The sequence below is a fragment of the Balaenoptera physalus genome (genome assembly GCF_965194825.1).
Source record: "Balaenoptera physalus genome assembly, chromosome: 15".
NCBI classification, from domain to species: Eukaryota; Metazoa; Chordata; class Mammalia; order Artiodactyla; family Balaenopteridae; genus Balaenoptera; species Balaenoptera physalus.
The window spans coordinates 91755449-91768757 of record NC_138894.1 but is presented as its reverse complement, the minus strand read 5'-3'; the positions used below and the strand labels follow the sequence as shown (position 1 = coordinate 91768757).

The following is a 13309-nucleotide window of genomic DNA, read 5'->3' as shown; positions in this document are numbered from 1 at the left end:
ACAGAGCTGCTCGGCCTGGGCAGTTTTGCCTCCTAGGGGACTTCTGGCAAGGTCCAGAGATGTGCTTGATTGTTTCCTCAGTGGGCGGGGGCCAGGGGTGCTGCCGAACACCCTCCCGTGCACAGGGAGGCCCCGGGTGTCACAAGTGCGGCGCGGGGAGCCCTTGGGCTGGAAGGTTGTCAAGTACTGGGAGGCTTGGAGGGCGAAGGGGAGACAGTCCTCTGCACCCCAGCTGCTCTTGGCTCTGGTTCCCTCGGGAAAGGAGGGGGAGGGTCTTGGTGGGCCTGAGTTTCTTTTTAAGTTGGACAGGATGAAGATGATTTAGAGATTTTCATAAGCTGACGCTTAATCAAGTGCTGTGAAGTGAAGATCGCGATTTCAGGGCACTCAGGTGTATTAAGTCAGTTGAGACCTTCAAAGAGTGGCATTAAAATGCCGATCCTCTTAAACTCCTGACATGTTCTCATCTCTGCCTGTATTATTTTTTCTGCCCTTTAACCTTGTGCTGTGCAGAATGCCAAAGGGTTGGGGTATAGTTTGATAGCTTACTTTTATGATATGAAGATTAATAAAATTAAAACTGCCTTAGTACTGATGTAAAGAGCTTGAATGTAATTTACTTTTATAATTATCTGCACTTAAAAATCTTAATTCAGTATCTATAAAAATAGGAAGACTTTTCACTGGAAAGGTGAAGGAAAATATAAAGGTTGATAGAATTAAAAAAAATAAAAAAGCAACCTATTACTCCATTATTATGTATGCGTATGTATTGGTTGGCCAAAATGTTCGTTCGGGTTTTGCTCTAAGATGTTACGGGTGTTTCCATCTTACAAAAAACCTGAACGAACTTCTTGGCCAACCCAATATGTATGAGAGATACGTGATACATTTTACTTGTTTTTTTATTTGAAATGCCCTGCCTTTAAAATTTGGAACTATAATTTATTTCCAGCAGAATTAAAATCCATTTTTCTCTTGCTTTTCTTTCTCCTTTCCTGGGTCGGATAAAAGGTGTTCATTTGCTTCTGAGAATGTGTTGACTTCTGGTTTATCTCTTAATTAAAGTTCTGCCATAAACTGAAGAGCTTAGACTTTATCCTGTTCTTGGTGGGGAGGTGTGGCAGGCTTTTGAGTGAAAGGGCAGGGGCGGGGCAAGGTCTGAGTCAGAAAGATCCCTCTGAGGCTGGAAGCGGGGAGACAGGCAGCCAGACCAGGGGAGGCTAGTTCCGATACGAGAGGACGAGGCAGGAGCCAGGGGACAGGGAGGAAATAGGCAGGAGGGACGGACAAGTCTCGGTGACCTCTTGGCCGGGGGCGCTGAGGAAGGGGTGGGAAGTCAGGAAAACACCCAAGTTTCTGGCTTGCGTGGGTAGAAGCCTTAAAAAAAAAAAAGGGGGAAGAATCCCTGTTTTGTACATGCTTTGTTTGTTAATGTTGCTTTCTGGCTTTTGCTTTTCAAAAGTAAGTGAAAATGGAGAAGTTTTAACAATGCCTCAAGTCTTGAGGCTGGATTGAGACCTTTCTCACTTACACTGTGAATTTTTGATAAAAACACACTTGATATCTTTGGGAAGAGTAGGATGATTCTCCTTCCTTCTGCAAGCATTTAGGAAGTATCTGTTTGGTCTGTCAACTGTGTGATTGAAAGGCTGGGTTCTGAGCCACCAGGAAGGATGGGAACCAGTCTTGCCCCTCTGGTAAAAAGCACGTAGCACGCAGGAGGCTCTCAGTATTCTGCCTTTGATTTGGGGAGTGGTTGTCCTGAGAAAAACCAGTGGACGGTCAGACAGTAGTCTTACACCTATTCCAAACTAAAAGCGAGCAGTACGGCAGACAAGTTCAAGGTGAGCAGCATTCTGTGTCTACCTTATGGTCCCACGTGTGCGGTTGTGTGGTCAGGTGTGTAGCTCAGGCGATGTCTTGCGTGGGTGTCTTGTGTGTGCTTTCTGCGGTTTTCCCTCTTCCGCAACTGGGAGGTGGTTCAGTGAGGTGGTGAGTGGGTGGCTCATGCCTCTGATACGGGGTTTGAATCCAGTTTCCAGCACCCCTGGTATTGCTCCCCAGCAGGCTACTTAGTGACCTTTCATGTGTACTGTTTATTAACTGTGCACGTAAACTACAGGTTCAGGTTACATAGTGCTGCTTTGTCTTTGTCCCAATTTTAAAAAAAAATTCATCTCCTGGTCTTCGGTAGAAACTTCTGTGTTCTCTTGGGCTAGTCACTCCTTCTTTTTGGAGCCTCAGTTTCCTTATCTGTAACACCAGAGAGCTAGACTGGGGCCCCTTGAGATGGGACAGTTTGGGTTCTAACATTCCAGGTCTTTGTAAACACACGTACTCCATGCACAGCGTCATTGGCTGCAGCCACGTTCACCTTACAAGGCTGTGTCTCATCAGGCTGTGTGGAATCTTGATCACTTTGACCTCGTGTGGAAGTTGTTTCATCCCTGTATTACTTAAAATGTCTTTCTCAAGAGCCTTCTCTGATTTACAAGTCAGAAATTCCCCCTCAAGGCGGGGAAACCACAACGCTTGAAGCATCTCAGGTCTTGCGAGCACAGGGTTGTGTCCGTGTGGGGAGGAGGGTGCAGGTCTGCAGCCTGCGAGTGAGGAGAGGCCCCGTGTTTCCTGCTGTGGTCTGCTTCATTGTGGCGTAATTTACATGTAATAAAATGCACTGATTTTAAATGTACTAATTCAATGAACTCTGACAAACAGTCATTTAATCATCACCACTACTGTCAAACACTAAAACACTACTATCACCCCCAAAAGTTTCCTCCTGCTTTAAACTGACTTATTGGTGGTTCTTGTAGCTTTTTTTGTAAATTTCTTGGCATCTTCTACGCAGATGATCATGTCATCTGTGAATAACAAGTGTTACCTCCTTCCTTTCCTGTTTGCCTTATTTTTCCTGCTTTATTGCACTCCTGGGGGCTCCAGTACAATGTCAAGCAGTCACGGGGTGGGGGGGGGGGAGCGAACATCCTTGCTTGGTTCCTGATCTTAAGGGGAAGCATTCAGTCTTTCATTATAAAGTATGACATAGCTGTAGGTATTTTCTGTAAGCCCTTTATCAGGTTCTCTTCTGTTTCTAGTTTGCTGAGAATTTTCCGACATGAATGGGTGTTTAATTTTGTCAGATGCTTTTTCTGCATCTATTGAAATGACCATATGGTTTTCCTTTTTTAGCTTGTTAATGTGGTGAGTTACATTTTTAATGCCGTGACTACCCTTTGGTACGGAAACCTTATCTGTAGGGTAAGCACAGATTTTGTATCATCACATTGGGATTTGAGGATTAGCTGTACTTCATTTTTTTTTCTTTTCCATTATGGTTTATTACAAGATATTGAATATATTTCCCTGTGCTATACAGTAGGACCTTGTTGTTTATCTATTTTATGTATATAGTAGTTTGTATCTGCTAATCCCAAACTCCTACTTTATCCCTCCCCACACTCCTTCCCCTTTGGTAAACATGTTTGTTTTCTATGTCTGTGAGTCTGTTTCTGTTTTCTAAGTTCATTTGTATCATATTTCAGATTCCACATATAAGTGATATCATATGATATTTGTTTTTCTCAATCTGACTTAAACTTAGTATGATAATTTCTCGGTCCATCCATGATGCCGCAAATGGCATTATTTCATTCTTTTTTATAGCTGAGTAGTATTCCATTTGTGTGTGTGTGTGTGTGTGTGTGTGTGTGTGTGTGTGTACACCACATCTTCTTTACCCATTCATCTGTCACTGGACATTTAGATGGCTTCCATGTCTTGGCTAGTGTAAATAGTGCTGCTGTGAACATTGGGGTGCGTGTGTCTTTTTGAATTAGAGTTTTCTCCAGATGTATGCCCAGGAGTGGGATTGCTGGGTCATATGGCAACTCTGTTTTTATTATTTTCAGGAACCTCCAGACTGTTTGCCATAGTGGTTGCACCAGTTTATATTCCCACCAACATTGTAGGAGGGTTCTCTTTTCTCCACACCTCCTCCTAGCCGCACTTCGTAATTGTATTATAGTACATTCAGAGCTCTTGACAGCAGTGGCTCTACATAAATAGTCTCGCCTGTGGGGTCAGATCTGTTTAAGTATAACTCAGTTAACCTTTTTACTGTTTCATTGTATTTTGAGTCACATGAAGCCGTGTGTGTGGGAAAGAATAACAACAAATCTTTCCATAACCTTTATTCTATGCCAGATACTAGTCTAATATGACCTCTTAATTGCCATGACAATCCAAAGGCGTAGATACCATTTCCTTCATTTTACAAATGAAATTGAGGTCCTGCTTCTTGGAAGGTAAGAGAAGTAATTCCATTTCACCTGACCTTAACTGAGCAACATTTATTTATATGCCAACCATTTGGACCCATGTAACTGGTACAAAGCTTTTACATAGGCGGCATCCTCATTTTTTACAGAGGATACTGATGGAGAGGTTGAAGTAACTTTCCCAAGGTCACATAGCTGATGAGAAGCAGGGCTAGATTTGAATCCAGGTCTTTCATTTCCAAGTTGAGTTCTTTTCCCTGTAGTATTACTACTCTGGGGGTGGTTTATGGAAAGGAATTAAGTCAGTGTGAAACTAGACTATTTTCCAGAGCAATGTAGCCAAGATTTTCATAGTTTGTCTTCACAAACCTGTCTGAATATCAGGATGAATATAAGAATACATTCCAAAACTAAATATTATTAGCTCACATATTTATTTAATGAAAAACAATCTTCTTTCTTAATTCAGCATATGTCCAGGAAGATATTTTATCAGTATTAAGGAATGATGCTGATATTGTAGAATTTGGGTTGAACTGTTATGCGTGTAAAACATTAACTCTTTATTTGCCTAATAGTTTTCAGTGAGATGTTTTCTGGTAAGCCATCACCTATTGCCACTGTGTATGCTAAGCCACCGTGTGATTATGAGTTCCTTACGCATAGCTGGAGTTGGTTTAAGTAAATGCTCATGCCTCAGCAAAAATGTGTCCCATAATTTTCCTATTGTGGACACGGCCAACATGTATTAAGCACCTACGTCATGCCAGACACTATGCTAAACCAAGGAAAGGGAGAAGAGAGAAAGAAATTACATCTAGGCCTTAAAGGATGAATTCAGCAGGCAAGAAAAGGACTAAGGGCCGGCGGACAGAGGATTCCCTGGTTGCATGTGTTAGGATCCAAGTAAGTTTAATGTTTAGAGTAGCATATTAGACAGATTAAGAGCTTTGTTATTGGACAGGCACGTGTGAATTTCAGACCCGATTCTGCTGTTTGGTAGCTTTGTACTTCTGGGCAAGGTGGTTAATCTTTTTTAGCTCTTGTTTCCTCATATAAAAAAATGGAGATGAAGGTACAAGGTATATTTCACAGGTGTTCAGTGTGTGTGTGTGTGTTTCTTGTCTTGGAAGTGAAGCCAGAGGTCTGTGTCCTGTGCTGGAATGAAACTTTATTTTTTTGGCCAGACAGTAGTGATAGGCGTTGTGTTTGGACTGTGATCTCATGGGAGCATATTTTGGTGGTTTACAGATAAAATCTAATCCGGCCTGGACCACGGGAAGCGCAGGCTCAGTCCCTTGCTGAGACTGTCAGTTGTTCTTCCAGCACATGGGTCGTGCAAGGTAAATGTTTGTTGAATCAGTGCACTAAGGTTTTACAGTAACCTCTGGAGATCTGCTTTTCTTAGGCTTTTCTTCCGGGAGGATCAGCCCTTGGGAGATTGGATGCTGCAAACGGTGCCTAGTCCCAGCACTGTAGCAGCTGTGTTCAGCCTGGTGGCGATGGGTGCTTGATGTGCTTTCAGCCTGGCCTGGAATGAACATCTTGTGTTGGAACAGAGTGTGACTTCTGTTTTCTTTTTTTTTTTTTTTAATTGATTCCTCATTTTATTTATTTATTTATTTATTTATTTATTTATTTAGGCTGTGTTGGGTCTTCGTTTCTGTGCGAGGGCTTTGTCTAGTTGTGGCAAGCGGGGGCCAGTCTTCATCGCGGTGCGCAGGCCTCTCACTGTCGCGGCCTCTCTTGTTGCGGAGCACAGGCTCCAGACGCGCAGGCTCAGTAGTTGCGGCTCACGGGCCTAGTTGCTCCGTGGCATGTGGGATCCTCCCAGACCAGGGCTCGAACCCGTGTCCCCTGCATTAGCAGGCAGATTCTCAACCACTGCGCCACCAGGGAAGCCCCTGCTTCTGTTTTCTGAGCCTTCTTTCTGAAGCCTTTGTTGGAGAATAGCTGGTGGCTAGATCACTATTAGAAGGAGGGGATCCAAAGGCCTGTGCCTCCTTGTAGTTCCAGGATCGATTCAAGGAGAAAATCCACAGTTGGTCACCATTTTATCTTTTTTTTATCATTTTTTTCTGTTTCAACTTTTTCTTTTCCTCCCTCCTTTATGGAGGAAAATTGCCCTCTCTGGGGCAGCATGTTATGGGGGAAGCAGCTTTCGATTGTGTAAGGATTGTCAGGTGAGACTGTTACATGTGTTCAGACCATTAGGTATGAGACCTTGGTGAGCATTGGCTGCTTGGATATGACCGGGGCACAGTAACATAAAAAACAAATGTTTGCTCATAAAAGATACACAAGCAACCTTGTGTATTTTCTTTATTTTGGCTTACCGTGAATAACGATTTCAGGCATTATGGAGAGAAGGCATATGGATTAACAAAGGTTTGTACTTCGGCTTCCAACAACAGGAATGATTTGCCCCAGTGAGCCTTGAAAAAATTTTATAATGCACATTTTTGTTCATAAATTATAATCATAGTTGGTATAGGAAATCAGATGGAAAATGTGACTGAATCAGAGAAGGAACTGTTAAAATGATATTTTTTTAAAAAGCATCTGCTTACTGTGTCATACAGATGAATTTTAATTAAAATACTTTCAAGATCTAGTTAGGTGGAAAATCAAAGATATAGTATATTTTTCAGGGAGATAGCGTCCACTTAGAGGAGCTAAAGCTTGTTTTGTTTGTACCTGGACTAATTTGAGGCAGAATGAATGGATATCTAGGTCACTCTGGTGTGTATTCATTCATTCACTTGTTCACTTACTCATCAGGCAGTTTGATTGTATACTGTGCTAGTTGCTGAGAATTGTATAAATATGGACCTTCCAAGGCTCACAGTCTAGTTGTAAGGGACAAATAGATGTAATTAGGAAATAATGTGGTAGAAATAGCCAGCAAAATTTGTTCCCCAAAATAAGTGGTGGTGCATGTGTGTTAGTTTTTATGTAATATGTATATGAAGTTTCCTTTTGGGAATTAGTGGGAAAATTGCTTTTACATAAACTCATCATTAAAGAATTTGAAGCTATTGAGTCTTCAACAAGCCATTAAGATTAAGTCAAAATGCTTGCTTTTGGAATATCAAGGGCCTGTTGATCTACATAGGCAGAGGGGGTTCTGTAAGATCCTGAAATAAAGTTCTAGGGTTTTATGATGGGGCTAGAACAGGGAACCCTTTACGAGAACGCATTTCTAGCTCCCAGCCGGGATTATGTGGTTAACACTCATGGGAAGGACTTGACAGCACGCTGAACTGAGGCACATTTCCTGTTAAGCTGTTTGCCTCAGTGGCTCTGATCTTTGCTTGGTTGGAGGACAGAACCACTAACGGGCTCTCAGGTGGTGCCACAGTGTAGATGATGCTTTATGACCGTGTCCTGAATCTTTACCAGGCACCCATTAGTGTTTATACAAAGCAGGGGATGGATTTAACGTGTTCTTATTTACCATTTAATTGGAATGTGTGACATGAAGGAAAAACACGTTCACTGGGTCCTTTGTAAAACATCACGAACAGCATGGCTTAGACTTGGGTATTTAGGCTTTCTGCAGAAATAAACTGCTGGTTTTGATGGTGCTTGAGTTTGTTTGCGTTTCGCCAGCATTAAGTGAGCACCTAACTGTGATATAGAAGGTCAAGGCATAAGTCATACAGACCGGGGAACGGGTGTCAACTTTTAGCTCTTATTGGTAGTGTGGCCTGGGGCAAGTTCACTTTGTTTCGCACTCTGCAGATAGTTGGGAGTTTCGAATGTGATGATGCAGTTAAAGGCCTCCTACAGTGTGCAGCCAGGGTCAGGGTTCAGTACTAGGTGGTGGTGATAATATTATCGTTATTAATAGAGGTTGTGGGCACCATGCTTGATTTTCGTACAAAGAGCAGGAATCCTCCCAGACAGGAGCTTGGGGTCTGAGAAGGACTAGTACGGCCTTTGCCGGGAGGACGTTTTCTTCGAGACCCTTTGCTGACGGCGGTGGACGCCGCGGTGCTGCCGCTTGGGCTCCTGCTCGACACCTCGGGGGGCGGGGGCCGCTGAAGCGCAGCCGGCCTGCAGGGCCCGGCACTTTATTCAGTGCCGGCTCGGACGCTCACCGTGCTGAGTGTGGAGCGTTCTGTAAAAACAGGCCCCGAGAGATTAGCCGTTCATTTATTTTTGGTCGCTTCTTGAAGTAATGGCCGTCACCACCTATAACGCAGTTGTTAACGTCTTTTTTGCACATGTTGCTCGAATGTGACATCTTCCTGACTTCCCTGTCTGAACTAGCACCACTCTTCACTGTCTCTGTGTTCCTTCAGTCAGAAAATATTTGTGGAGCACCTGGGGGAAGCTGGTGGTACAGCAGTGAGCGGAGGATACAGAAGCCCCTGGCTTGGGGAGCGCCCTGGTGCTCTTGCTTTGCGGTCGTCACCGTCTGGCGTGCTGTGCCCTGCGCGAGCCGCTTTATTTTCTGTCTCCACTGGAACGACACTGGACACTCTGTGGGGTCAGAGACTTTGTTTTGTCTGTCACCAGCTCCCCGGTGCCCTAAGCAGAGCCCGGGACGTGACTGGCTCTTAAGGAATATTTTGTCGCGGTTGTTGAGACCCAGATGCAGGAAGAGCGAGCCCACCTTTGATTACTGGGAGTCGCAACTCAAAGCTAGTGTATAGAGGAGGAAGTTATTTAAGTTCAGTGAGGGACAGGAGGGTCATGTCCCGGGCCAGGAAGGGGCTCTGGTTTGGGCGCCCGGAGACCTGGTTTGGGGGCCTTGGATCTGCTCCTGATAAACTACTTGACTTTGGGCAACTCTTTACATTTGTGAGTAAAAACTTGGATGAGATTCTCTGCAAGTCTCTTCAGACCCATACTCCCTACCCGTTTAAAATAGGCAGACTCAACCACCTTTTGATGTGCATGTATCTTTTCAGTAACCCAGATGCTACTGGGCAGGTGAACTGTGTGAAACTTTTAATCCTTCAACTGTATATAAGGTTTCATCCTGAGTCCAGAATTTTTTAAAAAACTTAAAATGCCTTCAACTCAGTACTTCTTAGTACGATACGCCTTCCTCGCTTCTCCATCCTCCGCGCTCCCAATCCTTGCCTTCTTTACATCCCATCATTTAGCCGCAGTGGCCCCTCTGTGTGGGAAAGGCTCGTCCCGGGAGGTTCATGGTTTCCGCACAAGCCTGCGTGCGTGTGCGCAGGACCACCGGCTGGTAGTGTTTTTAATTGAGAAGTCTCTTCTGTCGGACAGCGGTTTGTCTGTTCACGAGCTGCACGGGTCTGGTGCTGAGGCGGCAGCCGCTGGGAGTCTTGATGAGGCTGAACTCTCTGCCCTCAGTTAGGGAGACTCCCTGCCCTTTGCCGGAGAGACGCCACCTCGGCAGGGTTCCAGATCACCAGATGCCTCAGACCCGGGAGCCTCAGACGGTCCACTGTCCTCACCCGCGCCAGGTGGTGGTTTAGCAGTTTGCCTGCCGGATGGGATATTGGCCTCATCGACCTTATTACCTCATGTGCTACTTGAGCTTTTTGATTCGAGTGCTTCTGTGGATTTGCTGGCTGCTTCTGTCAGAAGGGTTTTTAAGGGAGCATGAGACAGTGGAAGGAATGTGGGTGGGCGTTGGTGTTTGTGTTGCAGGGTTCAAATCTCACCTCCGCTGCTTACTGGCACATGTGTTTTTGGTTCTAAAAGCTCAGTCTGGTCCTCAACTTCCTCATTCTGAAATTTGGGAATGACACTAAGTCACCTGTTAAATGAAACCGTGTTCCTAGAGCGCATGGGTCAGTGCCAGGCACAGAGTGGGTGTTCGGTGAGTGGGCACCATCACTGTTATTTTGTGCACACGCAAACAGTGCCCCTCCTTACGTGGTCTCTCTGGTCCAGGAAACTGTCCCTCTCTGGCTCCATTCCCCACTCCCCTCCGCACACGCACACTCTGATAACCTTTTTATGGCGCGTCCCCCAGCTCTTAGGCATAATTATGCCGCACTTATCTAGAGGTCAGACACTTAGCATCTGGAACATATCCAGGAACCAGAAGTCAACGGAGGAGGCCTCTCTCAGCTGCCCTAGGGTCCAGGCCAGAAGGTAGGTGCCAAGGACGGCGGCTGACGGGGAGGAGGAGAATACAGCGCCAGGGCGGGGCCGCGAGGTGTGGTGGCCAGCGGGCCTGCTTCCCACGCTGCCCGTCCGGGGCGTTACAGCCTGTGGTGCTCCCAGTGATCTTGACAATTCAGGCAGAATTGCACTCCCTTCTCTATTTAAGAAAACAGGACAATATAAAATTTGTTTCTCTGGGATTTCCAACCAAGATAGTTTAAAAAAAAAAAAAACTTTGATATTTTGGTGTCATTTTCCCCCCCCAGATAATCAATTTATGTGTAGAACTCTCAATGTTTCAAGTTTGATGAAAATGTTAGACGGTGAGCTATGGGGTCAGTGCAGGGTGTGAACACCTACTTGCTAGGTGACCCCATGAGAGTTAACTATTTGAGCCTCAGTTTCTTCCTCTGTAAAATAAGGGTAATACCCCCTGGCTCAGAGGGTCACCAGGAGAATTCGTGAGACACTGACCGGAAGACGTCAGATGCGGGCGCTCGGTGGGTGTGGGAGTTTGCTGTTTCCCTGCTGTTCACTCTGTTTCTAGCGATAATGTCCCCTTGTGTCTACTGGTCAGTTACTTGGTGAGTTTTCCTAGACCGTTTGATATGTAGGTTGTGTACTTCAATTAGATTATGAGCTGTTTACGGTCAGGCGCCCTGTTTTCGACCTCGGATTTTATTGATAGTGTCTCCTTACCAGAGTGGCCACGGCTGCTGTGGTCCACTCCGCCAGGGCTCGGCATTGGTGTCGCGTGAGACTGGCTCTTGCGTTCATCTGTCCCTGCATCCAGAGGATGCAGTTTGTGTGAAATAACGCTGTCCTTGGACTTTGGTAATCGCCCCACCCCCATGTGCACAGACACTTAGACTCCTAGAATTGAGGTCTAGGAGAAATTTCGCGGTAGCATTCCTGTGGACAGTGGCGAGTTCTGTGGTGGGTCAGCCCACCCAGGCAGGGGCTCAGAAGCTGTCACTCGGCCAGGGCCACACAGGCAGTTAGTGGTGGAGCCAGGCTGGCCCTTGGGTGTCTGCCTGACCCAGGTTTCTTCCCTCTTTACAGCCGATGGGGCCTAATGCCTTGTTCTTTTGCTGTGAGGCTTTGGTCCCAAAATCCTGCCCTGAGAGGACCTTAAATGTGGAGTGAACTTGGTCTGTACACCGGGGTCTGTGGCTTAACCCTGTCCCTGAACCCTCTCTCTGTCGCCCCGTCTGCCCTCGTGTCTCCAAAGTGGGTGGCAGAGCTTTCCTCATGTAGCAATTTTCATTTCTGTGATGATGATGGTGTCTAAAGGGTTTTATACTTATTAACTGGAACCACACATTTAGACCCTCCTTGTACTCAGATGGGGAGTGATATGAGGGGATGTCATAAGGCCGTGTCTGCCACACACACTACGCTAGGGCCCTGCCAGGAGTGTCCTCTGGGAGGACCTTGCTGAGATCATGTGGAGAATTCCTGGGAAGGAAATGCCAGGTGTCACGTGGACTGGACCTCGGGCCTTCGCGGGCTGGAGCAGCACGAGTGGTGCCGTGGAGCCCAGAAGGTGGGCGCTGGGTGAGGCTGGAGCCCGCGTGGGCTGAGTCGAGTTGGCTGTGCCGCTTCTCTGCAGGGGATGCCCGAGGGCCCTGGTCACAGAGGGGTGCCCTGGAAACCACTCTGCCAACCTTCTGGGTTCTTGTTTGGGCTGGTTCTGCTCGTGGTCTGTGAAGAGAGCGCAGGCACGTCAGGCTGCGTGCCGTGGTGGGGGGAAGGCAGGAGTCGGGGGTCACATCCGAGTTTACATCTCTTCCCGTCTGTACTGTTTTTCTTACTTAGAAATTTTACTTCATCTCCTGAGCCTCAGTTTCACCATCTGTAAAATGAGGGAAATGACACCTATGCTAACTGCCTTCTAGGATTGTTATCGAAGTTGAAATGGTACACATGGCCTTCTTGGGGCTGAAACTCCTTCCTCATCATTTTTAGCATTTAGCATGCTGCCTGACACAGTGGGCATTTAAGGTTTGTTGAGTAGCATTCTGTAATCTGTAAGGTATGCTACACACATGGTAGTTGTTACTAATAATTCAGCTGGTGGAGTTTGACCACAGACTTTAGGGGCAGGGGGAAGGGACAAGAAATCCAAAGCAGGCTCATTGCGCCGTCATGTCTAGAACCTCGGAGTTCTGGCAACGCCCAGAGCCATGCACAACTGTGGGTATGTCAGACCCGGGGCCCCGTGCAGCGATCAAGGCCTCGGTCTTAATCACGTAACAAGCTTTGGAATGCGTGAAGTGGTTTCCCATTCCACAGTTGGTATAAAAGGATGGGGGACACATTGCCTGGCCCCCAAGGAGAATACAGTGTGGTGGGTTTTTGTTTAAACTGAGTCCACAGAGAGCCGTCAGACACAGTTGAAAGCAGTCAGCGCCCAAGAGAGGAACAGGGGTGGGCTGTGGCGCTCAGGAGCTATAAATCAGAGCCAGGATGGAGGGGCCGCCTCTCCGCCTCTGCAATGTTGCACCTCTTCCTGTTTATCTGGCTCATAGGATCAAACAGTAACTGCTGGAGGTGAAAGGGGCCGTAGAGATGAAATCAAATGCAGCCATCTTGGGCCATCCATGAGCAAAGCACCGAGCCCGGCATTGTAGGGGTCAGAAGTAGGTAAGACACATGCCTTACCCTCAAGAAACCTGGCGTCTAGTGGGGAAGGCAATTTTTCACCAATGAGCAATAAAACAAGGCAGGGTGAAAGTAGGTTTTCTCCAAGAGGTAGGATCAGGGATTTGGGGAGAACGGGGGGGGTGGTGGGAAGGCTTCTCCGGGAGGGTGGCATCTTGGTGGATCCTGAGGGCTCTGAAGGATTTTAATAAGAGGACGGGGTGGGAGTGGGGAAGGCAGGCGCACCCACCGCTCTTCGGGAATGAGTTGTCCGATAGGAACAGGGT

The 13309-nt window shown here is 46.5% G+C and overlaps 1 protein-coding gene across 9 annotated transcripts in view; it reads left to right on the top strand.

The window, feature by feature from the left end:
* ASAP2 (ArfGAP with SH3 domain, ankyrin repeat and PH domain 2) overlaps nucleotides 1-13309 on the top strand; it is a 159538-nt gene that overhangs the window by 26449 nt on the left and 119780 nt on the right. The gene's annotated exons all lie outside the window — the stretch shown is intronic.